Raw genomic sequence first — 27,432 nt, 5'->3', positions numbered from 1 at the left:
TATATAACTAGGAATATACCAATTTCTACCAGGTTATCTAATTTTTAGTGTATAAATTTTCATAATAATCTAAATTTTTTCTGTTGCATCACATGTAATGTCTCTTCTTTCTCTTAATTTTGTTTATGTCAGTCTTCTGTTTTTAAAATTTTATTTTATTTATAATGGAGGATAATTGCTTTATGATATTATGATGTTTTCTGCCATACATCAACATGAATCAGCCATAGGTATACATGTATCTGCTCCCTCTTGGACCTCCTCCAACCTCCCTCCCTAACCCACTCCTCTAGGTTGTCAGAGCACCAGCTAGGTTGTCAGAGCACCAGCTATTTTACATATGTATATGTTTCATTGCTACTCTCTCAAATTATCCCACCCTCTCCTTCCACCACCAAGTCCATAAAGCCTGTCTTTTGTATCTGTATCTCCTTTGCTGCCCATCAAATAGAATCATGAATACCATCTTTCTACATTCCATATACATGCTAGATTCCATATACATATTAATATACAACATTAGTCTTTCTCTTTCTGACTTTCTTCACTCCGTACAAAAGGCTTTTCATTCATCAACCTCATTAGAACTGAATCAAATGTGTTCATTTTTATAACTAATATTCCATTGTGTATATGTACCACAACTTCTTAATAAAGAACATTCAACTGTTGATGGACATTTTAAATTGTTTCCATGTCCAAAATATTGTAAATATTTCTGCAATGAACACTGGGGTACATGTGTCTTTCTCAATTATGGTTTCCTCAGGGTATATGCCCATTGTAGGAGTTGGGTCACAGGCAGGTGTGGCTCAGTCTCTTATTGGAGTTACTGCTCCTTTTCCTGGCTCTTGGTAAGCACAAGGTTTTGTTTGTGCTCTCTAAGAGTCTCTGGCAGCTATGAGGTTTGATTTAACAGGATTGCTTCGCTCCTACCATCTCATTGCAGCTTCTCCTTTGTGCTTGGACATAGGATATCTTTTTTTTGGTGTGCTTATTTAATATGCTAGCAAGGTTATGCTCAAAATCCTTCAAGCTAGACTTCAACAGTATGTGAACTGAGAACTTCCAGATGTACAAGCTGGATTTAGAAAAGGCAGAGGAACCAGAGCTCACTTCCGACATCTGTTGGATGATAGAAAAGGCGAGGGAATTCCAGGAAAGCATATGCTTCTGCTTTATTGACTGCCCTAAAACTTTTGACTGTGTGGATCATAATAAACTGTGGAAAATTCTGAAAGAAATGGAAATACCAGACCACCTTACCTGCCTCCTGAGAAACCTATACGAAGGTCAAGAAGCAACAGTTAGAACCGGACGTGGAACAATAGACTGATTGAAAATTGGGAAAGGAGTATGTCAAGGCTATATATTGTCACCCTGCTTCTTAAACTTCTATGCAGAGTACATCACGCAAAATGAGGGCCTGGATGAAGCACAAGCTGGAATCAAGACTACTGAGAGAAATAACAACCTCAGATATGCAAATGATACCACTTTAATGACAGAAAGTGAAGAGAAACTGAAGAGCCTTTGATGAAGGTAAAAAAGGAGGGTGAAAAAGCTGGCTTAAAATCAACATTCAAAAAGCAAAAATCATTGCATCTGGTCCCATCACTTCATGGCAAATAGATGGGGAAAAAGTGGAAACAGTGACAGATTTTATTTTCTTGGGCTCCAAAATCACTGTGGATGGTGACTGGAGCCATGAAATTAAAAGACGCTTGCTCCTTGGAAGAAAAGCGATGAGAAACCTAGACAGCATATTAAAAAGCAGAAACATCACTTTGCTGACAAAGGTCTGTATAGTCAAAACTTTGGTTTTCACTGTAGTCATGTATGGATGTGAGATTTGGACCATAAAGAAGGCGTAGTTCTGAAAAATTGATGCTTTAGAACTGTGGTGCAGAAGAATCTTGAGTCCCTTGGACAGCAAGGTCAAACTAGTGAATCCTAAAGGAAATCAACCCTGAATATTCATTGGAAGGGATGATGCTGGAACTGTAGCTCCAATACTTTGGCCACCTGATGCAAAGAGCTGATTCATTGGAAAATACCTTGATGCTGGAAACGATTGAGGGCAAGAGAAGAAGGGGACGACAGAGGATGAGATGGTTGGATGGCATCACTGACTCAATGGACATGAGTTTGAACAAACTCAGGGATACAGTGGATAGGGAAGCATGACATGCTGCAGTTCATGGGGTTGCAAAGAGTTGCACATGACTTAGTGATTGAGCAACAGCAAATGTTCCTTCTATGCCTACTTGCAGGAGTTTTTATCATAAATGGATTTTGAATTTTGTCAAAGGCTTTCTCTTCATCTATTGAGATGATCATATGGATTGTATCTTTCAATTGGTTAATATGGTGTATCACGTTGATTGATTTGCATATGTTGAAGAGTCCTTGCATCCATGCAATAAAGTCCACTTGATCATGATGTAAGATCTTTGTAATGTGTTTTTTAATTATGTTTGCTAGAATTTTGTTGAGCATTTTCGCATCTGTGTTCATTAGTGGTATTGGCCTGTACTTTTCTTTATTTGTGGCATCTTTGTCTGTTTTAATATCAGGGTGATGGTGGCCTCATAGAATGAGTTTGGGAGTTTTCATTCCTCTGTGATTTTGTTTGAGAGTTTTTGTAGGATAGGTGTTAGCTCTTCTCTAACCTTCTGGTATAATTAGCCTGTGAAACCTTCTGACACTGGAATTTTATTTGTTGGAAGAATTTTGATTATTGTTTTGATATCCATGTTTGTGATTGGCCTCTTCCTATTTTCTACTTCTTCCTGGCTCAATTTTGGAGGGTTATACTTTTCTAAGAATTTTTCGGTTTCTTCCAGGTTATCCATTTTATTGGCATGTAGTTGCTCATCATAGTTTCTTATGATCCTTTTGTTTTTCTGTGTTGTCTGTTGTAAATTCTCCTTTTTCATTTCTAATTTTATTGACTTGAGTCTTCTCCCTTTTTTATTGATGAGTCTGGCTAATAATTTGTCTTTTTTAAAAAAATCTTCTCAAAAATAAACTTTTAGTTTTATTGATCTTTGCTATCATCTCTTTCATTTATTTCTGCTCTGGTCTTTGTGATTGCTTTTCTTCCACTAACTTTAGAGATTTTTGTACTTCTTATCTACTTGCTTTAGGTGTAAAGTTAGGTTGTTTATTTCATGTCTGTCTTATTTTTTGGAGCTTCTCAGGTGTCGCTAGTGGTAAAGAACCCACTGGCAATGTAGGAGACATAAGAGATGTGGGTTCAATCCCTGCATTGGGAAGACTCCCTGGAGCAGGAAATGGCAACCCACTCTAAAATTCTTGCCTGGGTAATCTCACAGACAGAGGAGCCTGGCAGACTATAGGGTTACAAAGAGTTGGACATGCCTGAGGTGACTTACCATACAAACACGTATTTATTTCTTGAGGTAGACTTGTGTTTCTATAAACTTCACTCTTAACACTGATTTCACTGTATCCCATAGGTTTTGAGTTGTCATGTTTCATTGTTATTTTTTTCTAGGCCTATTTTTCTTTTTATTTTTTTTTTATTTCTTCATTGATCTGTTGGTCATTAAGAAGAGTATTGTATAGCCTCCATATGTTCATGTTTTTTATAGTTTTTTCCCTGTAGTTGATATCTAATCCTAAAATGTAGTCAGAAAACTTGCTTGGAATGATTTCAGTTTTTTTTTTTTTTTTTAATATGCTATCCTTGATTTGTGGCCTAAGATGTGATCTCTCCTGGAGAATATTTCATGTGCACTTGAGAAAAAAGTCAAATCTATTGTTTTTGGATTAGATGCCCTGTAGATATCAATTAGGTCCAACTGTTCCAATATATCATTCAAAATCTGTGCATCCTTATTAGTCTTCTGTCTAGATGATCAGTCCATTGGTGTAAGTGGAGTATTAGAGTCCCTCACTATTATTGTGTTACTGTCAATTTCCCCTTTTACAGTTTTTAGCATTTGACTTATGTATTGAGGTGCCCTCATGTTGGATGCATATATAATAGTTATATTTTCCTCTTTGATCCCTTGATCATTATGTAGTGTCGTTCTTTGTCTCTTGTAATGGTGTTTATATTCAAGTCTATTTTATCTGATATGAGTATTACCTCTCACACTTTCTTTTGGTTTCTATTTGCATGGAATAACTTTTTCCAGCCTCTCATTTGCAGCCTGTACGTGTCCCTAAGTCTGAAGTGATTCTCTTGTAGACAGTGTGTAAAAGTTTTGTGTTTGCATTTGTTGAGTCAATCTATGTCTTTTATTTGGAGCATTCAGTTCATTTACATTAAAGGTAAATGTTGATACGCATGGTCTTATTGGGCTTCCCAGGTGGTGCTAGTGGTAAAGAACACACTTGCCAGTGCGAGAGACGTAACAGACACTGGTTTGATCCCTGAATCAGGAAGATCACCTGGAGGAGACCATGGCAATCCACTCCAATATTCTTGCCAGGAGAATTCCATTTACAGAAGAGGTGGCAAGAATACACAGAAGAACTGTGTACAAAAAAGATCTTCACGACCCAGATAATCACGATGGTGTGATCACTCACCTAGAGCCAGACATCTTGGAATGTGAAGTCAAGTGGTCCTTAGGAAGTATCATGACGAACAAAGCTAGTGGAGGTGATGGAATACCAGTTGAGCTATTTCAAATCCTGAAAGATGACGCTATGAAAGTGCTGCACTCAATATGCCAGCAAATTTAGAAAACTCAGCAATGGCCACAGGACTGGAAAAGATCACTTTTCATTCCAATCCCAAAGAAAGGAAATGCCAAAGAATGCTCAAACTACCACACAATTGCACTCATCTCACATGCTAGTAAAGTAATGCTCAAAATTCTCCAAGCCAGGCTTCAGCAATACGTGAACCGTGAACTTCCAGATGTTCAAGCTGGTTTTAGAAAAGGCAGAGGAACCAGAGATCAAATTGCCAACATCCGTTAGATCATCCAAAAAGTGAGAGAGTTCCAGAAAAACATCTATTTCTGTTTTATTGACTATGCCAAAGCCTTTGACTGTGTGGATCACAATAAACTGTGGAAAATTCTGAAAGAGATGGGAAGGCCAGACCACCTGACCCGCCTCTTGAGAAACCTGTATGCAGGTCAGGAAGCAACAGTTAGAACTGGACATGGAACGACAGACTGGTTCCAAATAGGAAAAGGAGTACATCAAGGCTGTGTATTGTCACCCTGCTTATTTAACCTACATGCAGAGTACATCATGAGAAACGCTGGGCTGGAAGAAGCACAAACTGGAATCAAGATGACCAGGAGAAATATCAGTATCAATATTGATTGATATCAATATCAAATATCAATAACCTCAGATATGCAGATGACACCACCCTTATGGCAGAAAGTGAAGAGGAACTAAAGAGCCTCTTGATGAAAGTGAAAGAGGAGAGTGAAAAAGTTGGCTTAAAGCTCGGTATTCAGAAAACTAAGATCATGGGATCCGGTCACATCACTTCATGGCAAATAGATGGGGAAACAGTGGCTGACTTTATTCTTTTGGCTCCGAAATCACTGCAGATGGTGATTGAAGCCATGAAATTAAAAGATGCTTTCTCCTTGGAAGGAAAGTTACGACCAACCTAGACAGCATATTAAAAAGCAGAGACATTACCTTGCCAGCAAAGGTTAGTCTAGTCAAGGCTATGGTTTTTCCAGTGGTCATGTATGGATGTGAGAGTTGGACTATAAAGAAAACTGAGCACCTAAGAATTGATGCTTTTGAACTGTGGTATTGGAGAAGACTCTTGAGAGTCCCTTGGACTGCAAGGAGATCCAACCAGTCCATCCTAAAGGAGATTAGTCCTGGGTGTTCACTTGAAGGACTGATGTTGAAGCTGATACTCCAATACTTTGGCCACCTGATGCGAAGAGCTGACTCATTTGAAAAGACCCTGATGCTGGGAAAGATTGAGGGCAGGAGGAGAAGGGGACAACAGAGGATGAGATGGTTGGATGGCATCACCGACTCAATGGACATGGGTTTGGGTGAACTCTGGGAGTTGATGATGGACAGGGAGGCCTGTTGTGCTTCGGTTCATGGAGTTGCAAAGAGTCAGAATAGCTGGGCGACTGAACTGAACTGAATTGAACTGGCAGTCTACAGTCCATAAGGTTGCAAAGAGTCGGACATGACTGAAGCAACTTTGTATGCATGCACACATGATCCTGTTACCATTTCCTTGATTGTTTTGAGTTTGTTTTTGTAGGGCTTTTCTTTTTGTGTTTCCTGTCTAGAGAAGTTCCTTTAGGATTTGTTGTAGATCTGGCTTGGTAGTGCTGAATTCTGTTAACTTTTGTCTGTCTGTAATGCTTTTGATTTTTCTTTCAAATCTGATTAAGATCCTTGCTGGATAGAGCATTTTTGGTTGTAGGTTGTTTCCCTTGCATCACTTTAAGTAGAGAGTGCCATTCTCTTGGGTTCTTCAGAGTTTCTGTTGAAAGATCAACTGTTAACCTTATAGGAATCCCTTATAAGTTATTTTTTCCTTTTGCCTTGCTGCCTTTAATATTTGTTCTGTGTGTTTACTTTTTAGTTTGATTAATATGTGTCTTGGTGTGTTTTTCCTTGAGTTTATCCTGTGTGGGATTCTCTGGTCTTCCTGGACTTGGGTGACTATTTCCTTTTTCATTTTTTTAGGACAGTTTTCCACTATAATCTCCTTAAGTATTTTCTCATGCCATTTCCTTTTGTCTTCTTCTTCAGGGGCTCCTATGATTTGAATATTGTTATACTTATGTGGTCTCAGAAGTCTCTGAGACTGTGCTCATAACTTTTTTTTTTCTTTCTTGTGTTCTGCTTCAGTTATTTCCACTCTTCTACCTTCCAGCTCACTTATCAATTCTTCTGCCTCAATTACTCTGCTGTTGGTTCCCCCCAGTGTATTTAAATCTCTTATTGTGTTGCTCATTGTTGATTGTTTATTCTTTATTTCCTCTATGTTCCCGTTCAAAATTTTTTTTGCATATTATTGTTCTGTGCCTCCAGTCTATTTATCTGTGCATTCATTTTATTTTCAAAATTCTGGATCATCTTTACTATCATTACTCTGAATTCTTTTTTAGGTAGACTGTCTATTTTCTCTTCATTTGTTTGGTCTTCTGGATTTTTACCATATTTCTTCATATGCTGCATGGTTCTCTATCTTTTCATTTTGTTTAATTTTGTGTGTGTGTGTTTTGGGATCTCCTTTCTGCAGGCTGAAAAACTTCAATTGTGCTGAAAGATTGTAATCTTATTTGTGGAGTCTGCTTCCCTCATGAGTGGGGTTGAACCAGTGCCTTGTGAAGTTTTCCTAGTTATGGGGACTGTTCCTGTGCTCTGGTGTTGGATCTTGTCACTCTGATGGGCAGTGCCATGTCCAGTAGTGTGTTTTAGAGTGTCTATGAATTTGGTATGGCTTTCGGCAGCCTGTCTGCTAATGTGCAGTGTTGTTTTCCTGGTTTGCTGAAGAAATGGCATTGGGTATGTGACACTGGATGTTGCTTGCTTTTGTGTTGGGTTTGGTCTTAGTGTTGAGATAGGGGGCTTTGTGAGGTCTCCCGCCTGTTAATGTTCTATGACTTCAGTAGTTCTCTGGAGGTCCAAAGTCCTAGAGTCTAGTTTCCTGCCTCTGCGGTTCAGGCCTGATCCCTTACTGTAGCACCAAGATGTCACAGGCCCCACAGCACAGAAGACAAACCCGCTAGACTAATGGTGAAACAATACTAAACAGGCAAGACCACCCAAAGAGACTCACAGACTTATATGGAGGAAAGGGGAGGCAAAATAGAAGAAAAAGAAAAACAAAGGTAAAAGAAAAGAGAGCAATTAGGCCAACAACCAAATGCCTAAGTGAAAATGGATATTCAAAATTAGACCCTCAAAAATACAAAATCAAAAACAAAGCACAAGAAGAAAAATTAAAATAATAGAGCCTATTTAAAAATAAGATTTTTTTAAGAGGAAAAAAGTAGTTTACAAAAACTAAAAATTAAAGGAGCAATAGAGTCACATTAGGCCAATATCAGGGGGGGATGGAAATAAGGAGTCAGATATATACAGAATCAAACTGATAACATTGCCTTGTCTAACTTAATGAAACTATGAGTCATGCTGTGTAGGGCTGTCTATGATGGACGTGTCATGGTGGAGAGTTCTGACAAAAGGTGGTCCACTGGAGAAGGAAATGGCCAACGACTTCAGTATTCTTGCCTTGAGAACCCCATGAACAATGTGAAAAGGCAAGAAGATATGATACTGAAAGATGAATTCCCTAGGTCAGTAGGTTCCCAAAATGCTACTGGAGAAGAGTGGAGAAATAACTCCAAAAGGAATGAAGAGGCTGAAGCAAAACAGAAACAATGCCCAGTTGTGGATATTTCTGACAGTGAAAGTAAAGTCTGATGCTGCAAAGAACAATATTGCATAGGAGCCTGGAATGTTAGGTCCATCAGTTCAGTTCAATTCTGTAGCTCAGTCGTGTCCAGCTCTTTGCGACCCCATGGACTGCAGCACACCAGGCTTCCCTGTCTATCACCAACTCCCGTAGCTTACCCAAACTCATGTCCATCGAGTTGGTGATGCCATCCAACCATCTCATCCTCTGTCATCCCCTTCTCCTCCCACCTTCAATCTTTCCCAGCATCAGGGTCTTTTCCAATGAGTCAGTTCTTCACATCAGGTGGCCAAAGGATTGGAGTTTCAGCTTCAGCATCAGTCCTTCCAATGAATATTCAGGACTGATTTCCTTTAGGATTGACTAATTGGGTCTTCTTGCATTCCAAGGGACTCTCAAGAGTCTTCTCCAACACCACAGTTCAAAAGCATCAATTCTTCGGCACTCAGCTTTCTTTATAGTCCAACTCTCGCATCCATACATGACTACTGGAAAATCCATAGCTTTGACTAGACAGACCTTTGTTGGCAAAGTAATGTCTTTGGTTTTTAATAAGCTGTCTAGGTTGGTCATAACTTTTCTTCCAAGGTTCATGAATCAATGTAAATTGGAAGTCATCAAATAGGAGATGGCAAGGGTGAACACTGGCATTTTAGGAATCAGTGAACTAAAATCATGGGAATGGGTGAATTTAATTCAAAAGACCATTCACTATATCTACTACTGTGGGCAAGAATGCCTTATAAGACATGGAGTAGCCCTCCTAGTCAATGTGCAGTCCAAAATGCAGTACTTGGGTGCAATTATAAAAATGCCAGAATGATCTCTGTTCTTTTCCCAAAGCAAACCATTCATTATCACAGTAATTCAAACCTATGCCCCAACCACGAATGCCAAAAAACCTGAAGTTGAATGGTTCTATGAATACCTACAAGACCTTTCAGAACCAAGACCAAAAAAAAAAAACGATGTCCATTGCATCATAGGGGACTGGAATGGAAAAGTAGGAACTCAAAAGATACCTCGAGCAACAGGCAAATTAGGCCTTGGATACAAAACCAAGCAGGGCAAACATTAACAGAGGTTTATCGAGAGAACACACCAGTCATAGTAAATAACCACTTCCAGAAACATAAGACATGACTCTACACATGGACATCACCATATGGTCAATACCTAAATCAGATTAATTATATTCTTTGCAGCCAGAGATGGAGAGGCTCCATCAGTCAGCAGAAACAAGAAAACAAGACTGGGAGCTGACTATGGCTCAGATCATGAACTCCTTTATTGCAAAATTCAGACTTAGATCAAAGAAAGTCGGGAAAACCACTAGGCCATTCAAGTATGACCTATATCAAGTCCCTTAAGATGATACAGTGGTAGTGACAAATAGATTTAATGGATTAGATCTGATAGACAGAGTGACTGAAGAACTATGGGTAGAGATTCATAATACTGTACAGGAAGTGAAAGTGAAAGTCACCCAGTCGTGTCTGATTCTTTGTGACTCCATGGACTATACAGTCAATGGAATTCTCCAGGCTAGATTACTAGAGTGCATAGCTTTTCCCTTCTCCAGGGGATCTTCCCAACCCAGGGGTCAAACCCAGGTCTCCTGCATTACAGGTGGATTCTTTACCAGCTGAGCCTCAAGGGAAGCCCAAGAATACTGGAGTGGGTAGCCTATCCCTCCTTCAGCAGATCTTCCCAACCCAGGAATCAAACTGGGGTCTCCTGCATTGCAGGCAGATTCTTTACCAACTGAGCTATCAGGGAAGCTACTATTGCACAGGAGGCAATAGTAGGCAAAGCCATCACCAAGGAAAAAATGCCCAAAGGCAAAATGGTTGTCTGAGGAGGCCTTACAAATAGCTGAGAAAAGAAAAGTGAAAGGCAAAGAAGAAAAGGAAAGATATACCCATCTAAGTGTAGAGTTCCAAAGAATAGCAAGGAGAGATAAGAAAGCCTTCCTATGTGAACAGTGCAAAGACACAGAAGAAAACAATAGAATGGGAAAGACTTGAGATGTCTTTAAGAAAATTAAGGATAGACCTTGTCATTATGGAGGCAGTCTTGACCGAGGAGCTTGATGAAGAGGAGCAGCTGGTGAGAAGGCATTGCAAAAAGAAGGAGTTGCAAGCCAATACAAGGTATGAAGAATGCTCTTCCCAGGAATGACAAAAAGAGGAGGAAGTAACTTACAGAAGATGTTGCTAAGTTAGAAGCAGAAATGGAACAGAAACATAGAGAGGAGCTGGATCAGTTGAAGTTGACTTCTAAAGAGAGTAAAGACAAAAAAGCTAACTGGAAAAGGAGTGGGAAGAAAGGATAGCCAAAGCTGAAACTGAAAACTTAACCAGAGTTAGACATGTAGAAAGTGAAAAACGTGCTCAAATATTGGCAGCTAGACAGTTGGAAATTAAATTGATTCCATCTGATGGCCACTGTATGTATACAGCCATTGAAGATTAACTGAAAGAACAGAACTGCATTCTGACTGTGGCTGCCTTAAGATGTCAAACTGCTAACTATATGCAAAGTCATGTGGAAGACTTTCTGCCATTTTCAACAAATCCTAATATGGGAGCTATGTATACTCCAGACAAATTTGGAAAGTACTGTAATGATATTGTAAACACAGCTTCATGAGGGGTGGGGGTCAACTTGAGCTAAGGGCCCTGTCTCACATTTCATGAACACCAATAGAGATGATACAGGCAGATTCTCCTCCTCTTGTAGTTGGTGAAGAATATCCAGAAGACCTATTAATACTTGTTTATATGAGACATGCATATGGTTTAGGAGAACACTACAATTCTGTTACACAGTTGGTGAACACAGCTACTGAAAATTGCAGCTAGTGTATAAAATGTTGCTATTATGTCAGTGTGCTGATTTGAGTATTAATACTAAATACTGGATTATTCTCAGTGTTTCTGAAAAAACACAACTACCTTAAATCGGTTTTATGGCAAAGTTACTAATAGGTTTTAAAAAAATGTGTCAGAGAGAAACTTTAACTGATTTCCCCTTCATGGTGTTTTAAAAACACTTGCAAGTTCTTTGTGGAGAATGTCATTTATAGACCAAGATGGTACCCTGATTGGTGATATTTTTATTAAATATAAGATTCTGCACATTCTATTCTGTGTTGAAATTGTTAACAATTTTTTTCTCCTTATTACTGAAAACTTTCAGTAACCATATCAATGTAATTTTTAATGAAGAAGTGAAATAACTTGGTCTCTTTGATATTGCAATAATGTGGTGATGGTGATAGCAAATTTAATTAATGTTTATAAATAACTTGATTGTAGTAACATGGCTATTGATGGGATTAATCCTGTGACTTTAAAAAAAAATATTTTTAATTGGAGGATAATTGCTTTACAATGTTGTGTTGGTTTCTGCAATATAACAACATGAATCAGCCATAGATATGCATATATCTGGGCTTCCCTTGTGGCTCAGCTGGTTAACAACCCACCTGCAATGCAGGAGATCTGGGTTCGATCCCTGGGTTGGGAAGATCCCCTGGAGAAGGGAAAGGCTACATGCTCCAGTATTCTAGCCTCGAGAATTCCACGGAGTGTATAGTCCATGGGGTTGCAAAGAGTCGGCACGACTGATTGACCTTCACTCACTTCACTCATGCATATATCCCTTCCCTCTGGAACCTCCTCCCATCCCTCTCCATCCCACCCCTTTAGGTTGATGCTGTGACATTTTTGTATAACTCCATCAAAGTGCAGCTAAGATGCTTGCTTTAATAAAAATGTCTTTTATTTGTATATAACTTAAAAACATTCAGCAGATTATTGCTTTCCTATTTCATTGATTATTCCTTGCTATTTCTCAACTTCAGAATAGTTGTGACATCATTTCTTGATTATCTTAACTATAAATTTTTATCTTCTTTGTTGTACTTTCTCCATCACTACTCAGCTGCTTTGCTTTCCTTGCAGCCTTTTTCACTGAGAAATAGTTACTAGCTTCTCTTATTCTTTTACTCGTGCAAATTGAAGGAGTAGCAATGTAAAAGGGCCCATGGCCAAATTTACTTCAAATTCTTCTTCTCCAATTTGTCTTATAAGGTCTCTCTTTTTGCTTCATTCTCTAGGATTAGGGAAAATCTTTGTTACTTGTTATTTTATTAGCCATATTAATTTCATCTTTCCTCAAATATTTGAGAATATTTGTTTTAAATGTTTGGGAATTTTTATGTTTTATATATATATATAAACTTGAAAACTACTGTTGAGTCAAAACTGTATAATAAAATCAGTTTTCAGTTGAATGACTTGCCAAATCAGACTTTAGGTTATTTATAAAAATATTTTAAGAAGATAGTACACCCATATGTACAAATGTGTGTGATAATTTGTTATGTAAGGGGTTTTATGATAATGAGACCTTTTTGGTTTGATCTGTTTTTCTCAAATAAGAAGTAACATAATATTTTATATCAAGTTTATGTGCAGTTTGATTTTTTTCTCCATGAATGTAACTAATTCTTCTAAGTAAATACTGGGTTTTATGAGCTTCCCCAGTGGCTCAGTGGTAAAGAATCCACCTGCCATGCAGGAGATGTGGAGACACATGTTTGATCCCTGGGTCAGGAAGATCCCCTGTAATAGGAAATGGCAACCCACTCCAGTAATCTTGCCTGGAAAATTCCATGGACAGAGGAGCCTGGTGGGCTATATAGTCTGTGGTGTTGCCAAGTTGGACACGAGTGAATAAATAAACAACAACAGCTGGGTTCCATAACATAACAACAGGATATCAGTGTTATGTGTTCAGCAGGCAACAGTGTGGGGAACTATTGTGGTCTTCTTGAGCAGATAAGTACTGCATGAAGATATTAACACTTCCAAAGGTTAAGAATCATTCTGGCTGCTAAACAAAATATGTTCTGAAGACCGCTTGTTTTGTAATGCTGGATCTGGATTTTTTCCGGGTTGGGGGAAGATAATCTGTTACTTTAAAATTAAAAGAGAAGCATTAAGCAATAAAAGAAGATACAGTGAACTCTAGTTATTGTAAATTCCAACTACATTTAAAGTATTGTAAAGTAACTTATTGGTAGTTTTTTTTTTTTCCCCGAGCAGGGTGAGTAGAATTTTCTTGATTAAAGGTATATTTTTTTATTTTTAAATGGCCAATATGATTATGAACAGGATTTGTATGTTGCAGCCTCTGTTCTTTCATAAAATGAGATAAAAATTATTTTAGCTGTAACCTAAAATTAAAGTCTGAAAAATGGCAGGTGTTCAGTTCAATTCAGTTCACTTCAGTTGCTCTGCCATGTCTGACTCTGCAACCCCATGGACTGCACCATGCTAGGCATCCCTGTCCATCACCAACTTCCACAGTTTACTCAAACTCATGTCCACTGAATTGGTGATGCCATCCAACCATCTCATCCTCTGTCGTCCCCTTCTCCTCCCACCTTCAATCTTTCCCAGCATCAGGGTCTTTTCAAATGAGTCACTTCTTCACATCAGGTGTCCAAAGTATTGGAGCTTCAGCTTCAGCATCAGTCCTTCCAATGAATATTCAGGACTGATCTCCTTTAGGATGGACTGGTTGGATCTCCTTGCAGTCCAAGAGACTCTCAGTATATACTAGTTTAGTTTGCTGTATGATACTGATTTCTTAGAAAAAGCTAATATGTTTTCTTTTGTCCTGACTTAGAAAAGTAAATGTCAGAGTTCTGGAATATGTCTAATTTACTTAAGTGAATTTTATCTGCTTCAGTATGCTTATAACATATAAAGCAAATAAGAATGTGTAACTATAGTGAACAGTATAATGTTTTTCATAATATCTAATATTTTCTAAAAGAGAAATAAAAACATTAAATAAAAAAAAAGAAAATTAAAGATACCAAGGGAACATTGCATACAAAGATGGGCACAATAAAGTCTAGAAATAGTATGGACCTAACAGAAGCAGGAGATATTAAGAAGAGGTGGCAAGAGTATACAGAAGAACAGTACAAAAAGATCTTAATCACATGGATAAGCGTGCTGGTGTGATCACTTACCTAGAGTCAGACATCCTGCAGTGCAAAGTCAAGTGGGCCTTACGAAGCATCACTATGAACAAAGCAGGTAGAGGTGATGGAATTCTAGCTGAGCTATTTCAAACCCTAAAAGATGATGCTGTGAAAGTCCTGCACTCAATATGCCAGCAAAATTGGGATACTTGGCAGTGGCTACAGGGCTAATACATGTCAGTTTTCATTCCAATCCCAAAGAAGGGCAATGGCAAAGAATGCTCAAACTCTGACACAGTTGCACACATTTCACATGTTAACAAGGTAACGCTCAAAATCCTTCAAGCTAGGCTTCAACAATATGTGAACCGACAACTTCCAGATGTACAAGCTGGATTTAGAAAAGGTAGAGGAACCAGGAATCTAATTTCCAATATCTGTTGGCTCATAGAAAAATCAAGGGAATTCCAGAAAAACATCTGCTTCTGCTTCATTTACTGTGCTGAAGCCTTTGACTGTGTTGACAGATCACAACAAACTGGAAAATTCTTAAAGAGATGCGAATGCCAGATAATCTTACCTGCCTCCTGAGATGCCTGTATGCAGGTCAAGAAGCAACAGAACCAGACCTGGGACAATGGACTGGTTGAAAATTGGAAAAGGAGTATGTCAAGGCTGTATATTGTTGCTGCTGCTGCTGCATCGCATCAGTCGTGTCCGACTCTGTACGACCCCATAGATGGCAGCCCACCAGGCTCCGCTGTCCCTGGGATTCTCCAGGCAAGAATACTGGAGTGGGTTGCCATTTCCTTCTCCAATGCATGAAAGTGTAAAGTGAAAGTGAAGTTGCTCAGTCATGTCCGACTCAGCGACCCCATGGACTGCAGCCTACCAGGCTCCTCCGTCCATGGGATTTTCCAGGCAAGAGTACTGGAGTGGAGTGCCATTGTTACCCTGCTTATTTAACTTCTATGCAGAGTTCAGTTCAGTTCAGTTCAGTTGCTCAGTCGTGCCCGACTTTTTGTGACCCCATGGACTGCAGCACTCCAGGCTTCCCTGTCCATCACCAACTCCCAGAGCTTACTCAAACTCATGTCCATTGAGTCAGTGATGCCATCCAATCATCTCATCCTCTGTCGTCCCCTTCTCCTCCCACCTTCAATCTTTCCCAGCATCAAGGTCTTTTCCAGTGAGTCAGCTCTTTTCATCAGTGGCCAAAGTATTGGAGTTTCAGCTTCAGCATCAGTTCTTCTAATGAATATTCAGGGCTGATTCCCTTTAGGATGGACTGGTTGGATCTCCTTGCTGTCCAAGGGACTCTTAAGAGTCTTCTCCAACACCACAGTTCAAAAGCATCAGTTCTTCAGTGCTCAGTATTCTTTATAGTCCAACTCACACATGCATACATGACTACTGGAAAAACCATAGCTTTGACTAGACAGACTTCTGTTGACAAAGTAATGTCTCTGCTTTTTAATATGCTGTCTAAGTTGGTCATAACTTTTCTTCCAAGAAGAATGTGTCTTTTAATTTCATGGCTGCAGTCACCTGCTGCAGTGATTTTCGAGGCAAAGAAAATTAAGTCTGTCACTGTTTCCATTGTTTCCCCATTTATTTGCCATGAAGTGATGGGACAAGATGCCATGATCTTAGTTTTCTATGCAGAGTACATCATGCCAAATGCCAGGCCTGATGAGACCCAAGCATGAATTAAGTTTGCCAGGAAAAATATCCATAACCTCAGATATGTAGATGATGACAACTTAATGGCAGAAAGCAAAGAGGCTCTAAAGAACCTCTTGATGAAGTTGAAAGAGGAGAGTTAAAACTCTGGTTTAAAACTTGAACATTCAAAAGACTAAGATCATGGAATCTGGTCCCATCACTTCATGGCTAATTTATGGGGAAACAATGGAAACAATTAGACTTTATTTTCTTGGGCTCCAAAATCATTGTGGATGGTGACTTCAGGTATGAAATTGAGAATGCTTGCTACTTGGAAGAAAAGCAATGACAAACCTAAGAAGCATATTAAAAATCAAAGACATCACATTGCAACAACAGTCCATATAGTCAAAGCTATGGTTTTCCCAGTAGTCATGTAAGGATGTGAGAACTGGACTATAAAGAAGGCTGAGTGCCAAAGAATTGATGCTTTTTAACTGTGGTGTTGGAGAAGACTCTTGAGAGTCCGGTGGACTGCAAGGAGATCAAACCAGGCAATTCTAAAAGAAATTAACCATTAATATTCATTGGAAGGACTGATGTTGAGGCTGAAGCTCCAATACTTTGGCCTCCTGATGCAAAGAGCTGACTCAATGGAAAATACCCTCATGCTGGGAAAGATTGAAGGCAGGAGAAGTGGACAACAGAGGATTAGATGGTTGGATTACATCACTAACTCAATGGAGATGAGTTTCAGTAAACTCCAGGAGATACTAAAGGACAGGGAAGCCTGGTGTGCTGCAGTCCATGACGTCACAAAGATTCCGACACGACTGAATCAACTTAACAACAAGTAGAGTGGTAGTGAGGGGAAATGTCCAAGTGAGTCCTCTTTTTTTCAGCTACAGTCAATATGCCTATTCAGAAAGTCCTCCAGTATATCTAGGAAGGTCTCTGGAACTGTTGTGGACATTGTGGGGTCAGCTCAGACTCAGATCTTTCTTTGGTGCAACTTGAATTTGCGCTCAGAGTCTATAGTTTCCCCTAAAGTCCACAGTCTCAGGCTGTTATATGTTACATTGTTCAACACAGAGATTCACTATTTTTAGAGGTTATATTCCTTGTTATTACAAAATAATGGCTATATTCTTTGTTTTGTACAGCACATTCTTTTAGCTTTTTTTTGTACACAATAGTTTATCCCTCTTAATCCCTTACCCCTATCTTACCCCCTCCCCTTCTCTCTTCCCCCTGGTAGACACATTTTCTTCTCTCTGTCTGTGACACTGCTTCTTTTGTTATATTCACTAAATTTTCAGACTCCACATGTACATGATAACATACAGTACCCTTCATCAATGGTTTTGTAAATGGCAAAATTTTCATTTTTTTTTAACAGCTAAGTAGTATTTCAGAATGTATTGATGGACATTTAGGTTGCTTCTGTATCTTGGCCATTGTAAATAATGCTGCTATGAACATTAGGGGGCATGCATCTTTTCAAATTAGTGCTTTTTGTTTTGGCAATGCATACCCAATTGAATTTCTGAGTTATATGGTGATTCAACTTTTAGTTTTTTTGAGAAAACACCATGGTGATTTCTACAGTGGCTGCATCAACTCAAACATCCACCAGTGGTGTATGAGGTTCCATTTTCTTCACATCCTCACTAAAATTCGTTGTTTTTGTTCTTTTTTATGATAGCCTTTCTGAGAAGTGTGAGATGATAACTTATTGTGTTTTTAAAGTCATTTATTTATTTTCATTGGAGGCTAATTACTTTACAATATTGTGGTGGTTTTTGCTATACATCGACATGAATAAGTCAAACATTTTCATGATGATTAGCAATGTGTAGCATCATATTATGTGCCTGTTGGCTATTTGCATGTTCTATTGTAAAAATGTCTATGTCTTCAGGTCATTTTTAAATCAGGTTGTTCACTGAAATGTTGTGAAGTAATTAGCCTCCAACTAATAAAAAAAATAAAAAATAAAAATAAATAAATAAATAAATAAATAAATCAGGTTGTTTTTTGATGTTGAGTTTTATGAGCTGTTTGGATATTTTTAATATTAAGCCCCAATCAGCCATGTCATTTGAAAATATTTTCTCCAATTCAGTAGGTTGTCTTATTGTTTTGTTGGTACTTTACTTTGCTGTGCAAAAACTTTTAATTTTAATTAGGACCCATTTATTTATTTTTGCTTTTATTTCCTTTGCCTTAGGAGACAGATTAAAAAAATATTGGTATAACTTATGTCAAATAGAATTCTATGTTTCTATTTTTCTAAAGGATATAGTCAGTGCTATAAATTTCCACCTCAGCCTTGTGTTAGTTCTGTGTCATTAATTTTATTGATATATATTTATTTTCATTCAGTTCAATGTATTTTTCATTTCCCTTGAGATTTATTTTTGGCCCATGAATGTTGAGTAAGTTTATCACTTAATGTTTAATTGTTTATATAGTCTTTTGTTATCTTTTTATTATTGCTTTCTAGTTTGATTTCATTGTGATTGGTAAACACAGTTCATATTATTTCAGTTCTCTTAAACAGTTTGAAGTTTGTCTTTGAACTAAGATATGGTCTACCTTGACATGTTTTGTAGGCATCTCAAAAGAATGTGCAGTCTTCTGTTTTTGAGTGTACTGTTCTAAATACATGTGATTAATTTCTATTCATTGATAGATTTTTTTTTTTTGCATCCTTCTATATCCTTGTTTTCTGTCTCATTGGTTGCAAGAGGACTGTTGAACTTTCGAACTGTAATTGTAGATTTGTCCATTTCTCATTTCAGATCTCATAGTGTTTCCTTCATGTATTTCAGTTCAGTTCAGTTCAGTCACTCAGTCATGTCCAACTCTTTGCGACCTCATGGACAGCAGCACACTAGGCTTCCCTGTCCACCAACTAATAATTAAAAAAAATATATATTTTATTTATTTGTCTGTGTCAGGTCTTAGTTGGGACATGCAGGATCTTCTGTTTCAACTCATAGACTCTCTAGTTGTGACTCAAGGGTTCCAGAACACCTGGGTTTCAGTAGTTGTGGTGTGCAGGCTTAGTTGCTCTACCACATGTGGAATCTTAGTTCTCTGATCAGAGATTGAACCTGTGTCCTCTGAATTGTAATACACATTCTTAACTACTCGACCATCAGAGAAGTCTCCACATATTTAGAAGCTCAATTTTTTGGTGCATTTATATTTTTGATATTTAAGGTTGCTGTGTCTTGCTATAACTACATTATTTTCCTTTTTGCCTCTGATATTTTCTTTGCTCTGATGTCTACTTCATCTGATATCACAGACACTCCAGCTTTCCTTTCAGTACTGTTTCCATGTAGTATCATTTTTTCCATACTTTTACTTTTAACTAACTATATTTGAAGTGATTTTCTTGAAGACCCTAGATATTTGGGCAATATTATTTTAAATTTATTTTTTATTGAAGGAGCATTGATTTAGAGCATTACATGAGCTTCAGGTTTACAACATTTTATTCTACTTAGGTTGTTTCCATATCTTGGTTATTGTAAATAATACTGCAATGAACATAAGGTTGAGTGTATCTTTTAGAAATTGTGTTCTCATATTCTTTAGCAGAGAAGGCAGTGGCACCCCACTCCAGTACTCTTGCCTGGAAAATCCCATGGATGGAGGAGCCTGGTAGGCTGTGGTCCATGGAGTCGCTAAGAGTCGGACAGGACTGAGCGACTTCACTTTCACTTTTCACTTTCACACATTGGAGAAGGAAATGGCAAGCCACTCCATTGTTCTTGCCTGGAGAATCCCAGGGACGGGGGAGCCTGGTGGGCTGCCGTCTATGGGGTCGCACAGAGTCAGACATGACTGAAGTGACTTAGCAGCAGCAGCAGCATTCTTTAGATAAAACACATAAGTGGGATAGCTATAAATAGTAATTCTTTCTTAGTTTATTGAGGAGTCTCCATAATGTTTTCCACAATGGTTGAACCAATTTACATTCCCACCAGTAGTTCACGAGAGTTCCTTTTTCCTGCAACCTTGCCATCACTAGTTATTTGTTGGCTTTTGGTTGATAGGTTGACAGACATTTTGAGAAGTATAAGGTGATATCTTATGACTTGCATTTTTTGGTGTTAGGCATCTTTTCATGTGCCTATTGACCACCTGTATCTCTTCTTTGTGTACCTGTTTTTCAACTGCTCTGCCCATTTTAAATTGGTTTGTCTGGTTTTTCTTTTGTTTTCTTTTGGTGTTTATCTATATGGATTATATATATATGTGTATGTGTGTGTGTGTGTGTGTGTGTGTGTGTGTGTGTGTGTGTGTGTATTATGGTTGTTAGTTCTAGAAGGTATTCTAGAACTAGCACCCCAAAAAAGTCCCTTTCCTTACAGGGGGCTGGAATACAAAAGTAGGAAGTGAAGAGATACGTGGAGTAACAGGCAAATTTGGCCTTGCAGTACAGAATGAAGCAGAGCAAAGGCTAATAGAGTTTTGCCAAGAGAATGCACTGGTCACTGCAAGCACACTCTTCGAACAACACAAGAGAAGACTCTACGCATGGACATCACCAGATGGTCAAGGATGAAATCAGATTGATTATATTCTTTGCAGCCAAAGATGGAGAAGCTCTATAAAGTCAGAAACAAGAATGGGAGCTGACTGTGGCTCAGATCATGAACTCCTTATTGCCAAATTCAGACGTAAATTGAAGAAAGTATGGAAAGCCACTAGACCATTCAGGTATGATCTAAATCAAATCCCTTACAATTTTACGGTGGAAGTGACAAATAGATTCAAGGGATTAGATCTGATAGAGTGCCTGATGAACCATGGGTGGAGGTTCGTGACATTGTACAGGAGGCAGTGATCAAGACCATCCCCAAGAAAAATAAATGCAAAGAGCCAAAATGGTTGTCTTTTGACATGGAAGGGCTTACCCATAGCTGTGAAAAGAAGAGAATCAAAAGGCAAAGGAGAAAACAAAAGATATACCCATTTGAATGCAGAGTTCCAAAGAATAGCAAGGAGAGATAAAAAAGCCTTCTTCAGTGATCAATGCAAAGAAATAGAGGGAAACAATACAATGGGAAAGACTAGAGATCTCTTCAAGAAAATTAGGGATACCAAGGGAACATTTCATGCAAAGATGGGCACAATAAAGGACAGAAACGGTTTGGACCTAAGAGAAACAGAAGATATTAAGAAGAGGTGACAAGAATACACAGAAGAACTATACAAAAAAGATCTTCAAGACCCAGATAATCATGATGGTGTGATCACTCATCTAGCTGGAATGCAAAGTCAAGTGGATCTTAGGAAGCATCAGTATGACAATGCTAGTGGAGGTCATGGAATTCCAGTTGAGCTATTTCAAATCGTGAAAGATGATGCTGAGAAAGTGCTGCACTCAATATGCCAGCAAATTTGGAAAACTCAGCAGTGGCCACAGGACTGGAAAAGGTCAGTTTTCATTCCAATCCCAAAGAAAGGCAATGCCAAAGAATACTCAAACTACTGCACAATCACACTCATCTCACAAGCTTGCAAAGTAATGCTCAAAATTCTCCAAGGCAGGCTTCAACAGTACATAAACCATGAGCTTCCAGATGTTTAAACTGGATTTTAAAAAGGCAGAGGAACCAGAGATCAAATTGCCAACATCCGTTGGATCATTGAAAAAATGAGAGAAGCCCAGAAAAACATGTATTTCTGCTTTATTGACTATGCCGAAAACTTTGACATGTGGAGCACAACAAACTGTGGAAATTTCTTAAAGAGATGGGAATACCAGACCACCTGACCTGCCTCCTGACAAATATATATTCAGGTCAAGAAGTAACAATTAGAACTGGACATGGAACAACAGACTGGTTCCAAATCAGGAAAAGAGTATATCAAGGCTGCATATTGTCACCCTGCTTATTTAACTTATATGCAGATTACATCATGTGAAATGCTGGGCTGGATGAAGCACAAGCTGGAGTCAAGATTACTGCAACAAATATCAATAACCTTAGATATGCAGATGACACCACACTTATGGCCAAAAGTGAAGAAGAACTAAAGAGCCCCTTGATGAAAGTGAAAGAGGAGAGTGAAAAAGTTGGCTTAAAACTCAACATTCAGAAAACAAGATCATGGCATCTGGCCACATCACTTCATGACAAATAAATGGGGAAACAATGGAAACAGTGACAGACTGTTTTTTTTTTTTTTTGGGCTCCAAAATCACTGCAGATGGTGACTGCATCCATGAAATTAAAAACAAAACAAAACAAAACAAAACACACACTTGTTCCTTGGAAGAAAAGTTATGACCAACCTAGACATCATATTAAAAAGCAGAGACATAGAGACATTATTTTGCCAACAACGGTCCATCTAGTCAATGCTATGGTTCTTCCATTAGTCATGCATGGATGTAGGAGTTGGACTATCAAGAAAGCTGAGCACCAAAGAACTGATGTTTTTTAATTGTGGCATTGGAGAAGACTCTTGACAGTCCCTTGGAAAGCATGGATATTCAACCAGTCCATCCTAATGGAAATAAGTCCTGAATATTCATTGGAGGAACTGATGCTGAAGCTGAGGCTCCAATATTTTGGCCACCTGACATGAAGAACTGACTCATTGGAAAATACACTGATGCTGGGAAATATTGCAGGTGGGAGGAGAGGGGACAGAGGACGAGATGGTTGGATGGCACCACCCACTCAATGGACATGAGTTTGAGTAAACTCTGTGAGTTGGTGATGGGCAGGGAGGTCTGGCATGCTACAGTCTATGGGGTTGGAAAGAGTCAGACACGACTGAGCAACTGAACTGAGCTTGTATATTTGGATACTTACCCATTTTTGGATAAATCGTTTGCAAATATTCTCTCCTCTTTAGTAGGAAGATTTTTCCTTTTGTTGATATTTTCTGTCACTTGGCAAAATCTTTTTAGTTTGATGTCATGCTATTTATTTATTTATTATTTCCTTTGCCTGAGGAGACATATTCAGAAAGATATTGCTACGGCCAGTATAAAAGATTATATGGCAGGTTTTCTTCTAGGATTTTTATCATTTCAGGCCTTATTTTAAGTCTAATTAATTTGAATTATTTTTATGTATGGTGTGAGATAGCAGTGTAATTTCATTTTTTTGCATGTGACCATCCAGTTTTCCTAGCACCATTTATTGAAGAAACTATACTTTTTTTCATTGTATAGTCTTTGCTCTTTTGTCATAATTTAATTGTCCATTACATCTGTAGGTTTATTTATGGACTCTGTTCTATTCCATATCTACCAATACCATACTGATTTGATTACTATAGCTTTGTAATGTAGTTTGAAATCATTGAGGGTGATAATTCCAGATGTGTTCTTTTTTTCTCCAGATTTCTTTGGCTGTTTGAGGTCTTTTGGGGTTAAAAAAAAATAGAATTTTTGGTTCTTTTTCTGTGAAAAATAACCTTTAAATTTTGATAGCAATTTCACTGAATCTATAGATTATATTGCATAATATGGACATTTTTACAATGTTAATTCTTCCAATCTGTGAGCATGAATTAACTTTTTATGTTGTTGTGTCTCCTTCAGTTCCATTCAACTATGCCTTATAGTTTTCAGTGTATGTCTCTCACTACCTAGGTTAAATTTATTCCTACATATTTTATTCTTTTTGTTGCAACTGTAAATAGTATTGTTTATTTCATTTTCTGCTAGAGATAATCTAATATTTTCTGTCCTTCATTTTGTGAAAATTTTGCATTATGTTGATTGATTTGCTCCCTTAAACCATTCTTGCAACCCTGGACTAATTTTAACTTGATTATGCTATATAATACTTATGATATATTGTATTTAATTTGATAATATATATTTTTTCATTTATTTATATTAGTTGGAGGCTAATTACTCTACAATATTGTAGTGGGTTTTGCCATACATTGATATGAATCAGCCATGGATTTACATGTGTTCCCCATCCTGAACCCCCCTCCCACCTCCCTCCCCATCCCATCCCTCTGGGTCATCCTAGTGCACCAGCCCTGAGATAATATATTTTTAAAGAATTTTGCATCTATGTTAACCTGGGATATTGGCTGGTAATTTTATTTTTCTTTTTTTGTCTGCTGTCTTTGATTTTGATATTAATGTAATGTGGGCCTCATAAAGTGAGTTAAGAAGCATTCTTTCATCCACACCCTCTCCGGTATTTATTGCTTGTAGACTTTTTTTTTTTTTTTTTTTTGCTTGTAGACTTTTGGATAGCAGCCATTCTGACTGGCGTGTAATGGTACCTCATTGAGGTTTTGATTTGCATTTCTCTGATAATGAATGATGTTGAGCATCTTTTCATATGTTTGTTAGCCATCTGTAAACTTGGATAGCAGCCATTCTGACTGGCGTGTAATGGTACCTCATTGAGGTTTTGATTTGCATTTCTCTGATAATGAATGACGTTGAGCATCTTTTCATATGTTTGTTAGCCATCTGTATGTCTTCTTTGGAGAAATGTCTGTTTAGTTCTTTGGCCCATTTTTTGATTGGGTCATTTATTTTTCTGGAATTGAACTGCAGGAGTTGCTTGTATATTTTGAGATTAATCCTTTGTCTGTTTCTTCATTTGCTATTATTTTCTCCCATTCTGAAGGCTGTCTTTTCACCTTGCTTATAGTTTCCTTTGTTGTGCAAAAGCTTTTAAGTTTCATTAGGTCCCATTTGTTTATTTTTGCTTTTATTTCCAATATTCTGGGAGGTGGGTCATAGAGGATCTTGCTGTGATTTATGTCGGAGAGTGTTTTGCCTATGTTCTCCTCTAGGAGTTTTATAGTTTCTGGCCTTAAGTTTAGATATTTAACCCATTTCTAGTTTATTCTTGTGTATGGTGTTAGAAAGTGTTCTAGTTTCATTCTTTTACAAGTGGTTGACCAGTTTTCCCAGCAACACTTGTTAAAGAGGTTGTCTTTTCTCCATTGTATATTCTTGCCTCCTTTGTCGAAGATAAGGTGTCCATAGGTACGTGGATTTATCTCTGGGCTTTCAATTCTGTTCCATTGATCTATATTTCTCTCTTTGTGCCAGTACCATACTGTCTTGATGACTGTGGCTTTGTAGTAAAGCCTGAAGTGAGGCAGGTTGATTCCTCCAGCTCCATTCTTCTTTCTCAAGATTGCTTTGGCTATTCGAAGTTTTTGGATTTCCATACAAATGGTGAAATTATTTGTTCTAGTTCTGTGAAGAATACCATTGGTAGCTTGATAGGGATTGCACTGAATCTATAGATTGCTTTGGGTAGTATAGCCATTTTGACAATATTGATTCTTCCAATGCATGAACACGGTATATTTCTCCATCTGTTTGTGTCCTCTTTGATTTCTTTCATCAGTGTTTTGTAGTTTTCTATGTATAGGTCTTTTGTTTCTTTAGGTAGATATACTCCTAAGTATTTTATTCTTTTTGTTGCAATGGTGAATGTTATTGTTTCCTTAATTTCTCTTTCTGTTTTCTAATTGTTAGTGTATAGGAATGCAAGGGATTTCTGTGTGTTAATTTTATATCCTGCAATGGCTGATTCATGTCAATGTATGGCAAAAACCACTATAATATTGTAAAGTAGTTAGCCTCCAACTAATAAAAGTAATTGGGGAAAAAAAAGAAGCATTCTTTCCTCTCCAATTTTTTAGAAGTTTCAGGATGATAGATATTAAATCTCTGAATATTTAGAAGAATTCATCTCTGATGGTGCCTGGTTCTGGGCTTTTGTTTTGGGAGAGGTTTTGATTACTATTTTAATATCTTAACTAGTACTTGGTTTATTCAGAGTTTCGGTTTCTTCATGATTCAGGTTGTATAATTCCAAGACCTTGTCCATTTCTAGGTTGTCCAATTTGTTAGCATACAACTGTTTATAACTTCCTCTTATAATCAGTTTATTTTGTGCTCAGTTCATTCGCTCAGTTGTGTCCAGCTCTTTGTGACCCCATGGACTGCAGCACGCCAGGCTCTTGTGTTCATGGAATTCTCCAGGCAAGAATACTAGAGTGGGTAGCCATTGCCTTCTTCAGGGCATCTTCCCAACCCAGGGACTGAACCGTGGTCTCCTGCATTGCTGGAAAATGCTTTACCATCTGAGCCATGAGGGAAGCCCATATCTGGGTTAGGCCATGTTAAGAACCAAATTCTCTGGGATAATCTGTGTTACTAATCTATTACAATTCAAGAAATGTTTTTTCCTTGTTACTCCTCCCTATATCTAGAGTTGCACTACTACAATTTATTTTATATAGAGCTATTTATGTGATAAATTGTATTAAAATATTTAGCCATCATTAATTTTGTTAGAAGATTGGTTACACATTGGGTAATGCAAGAGACAACAATCTTATAAAATAGAGTATAAGTAATACAGCTATTAACATTAATAAAATCATAAACAGGAGTTTATGCCATCACTTTCTAGAACCAAACGAACTCCCTCAAAGGTCACCAAGACTAGGAAGTTGATCACTTAGGGCAGAAATCTTATTTTTCATGTGGGTCATATTTATCATAAGAGGAAAGGGGTTCTGGAAAACAAATGTAAAAAACAGTAATATTTTATACAAAAAGTAATAAAATTATAAATCATGTTTATCAGCTCTTTCATTCCCATGGTAATTAATAACTGTTGATCTGAATGAAGCCATTAGGTTTTCCTTTAGAGCTTTGTAATTTCTTACCCAATTTAGTGATATAATCTCAGTGATATGATCTAAAAGTCATCAGAAGCATATTTGTCAGAAAATCCTTTTAATGGATCTTCATGAAGATCTTCATGCTGTAAAGTGTTCAGAATTAAATGATTGTAAATGAGAAAAAACCTAAAATGGCATGGTTAAAAATCTGATTAGAGTGAAATTGTCAAAGAAACTTGTCAGTTATTGTGAGATACAACATTTTAAGATGATAGAGTTATGACTGATATTATACCAGAACATACCTGATTTTCAGAAATTCCATATAATTTTTGGAATATGTTTTAATGACACTTACCCAAGAAATATAACCAAAGAAGATTTAGTAATACTACTTGTCAATATTTAAGATGCCAAACAAACAGAATCATTATAGTATCTCACTTTGGAATATTTCAGGGCCCTTTGAAGCACTCCAAAGTTAGCTAGAGGTCAAAAGAACTTCAGTTAGAAATTAACTTGGGGAATATTATTAAGATATCAAAAGGTTTTAAGACACTTGGTCAAATAGGATCATATATCACTGTTAGGTGTTATTTACTCACTCAGCCAAAGTGACAATAAAATATTTTAAAGACAAATAAAGAGAGTTACAACATTATTTAAACATAAAGAAAGCTTTCAATGTTATCAA

The 27,432-nt window shown here is 37.6% G+C and overlaps 1 protein-coding gene and 1 pseudogene across 2 annotated transcripts in view; both read left to right on the top strand.

Moving 5' to 3' along the window:
- Positions 1-27,432, top strand: part of ZC3H12B (zinc finger CCCH-type containing 12B) — a 580,099-nt gene that overhangs the window by 79,542 nt on the left and 473,125 nt on the right. The window lies entirely within an intron of this gene.
- Positions 10,390-11,358, top strand: LOC122689003 (annotated as a pseudogene).

This window comes from Cervus elaphus, chromosome X (assembly GCF_910594005.1).
Source record: "Cervus elaphus chromosome X, mCerEla1.1, whole genome shotgun sequence".
NCBI classification, from domain to species: Eukaryota; Metazoa; Chordata; class Mammalia; order Artiodactyla; family Cervidae; genus Cervus; species Cervus elaphus.
The sequence above is the reverse complement of the archived record's forward strand: the minus strand, read 5'-3'. Positions and strand labels throughout refer to the sequence as shown.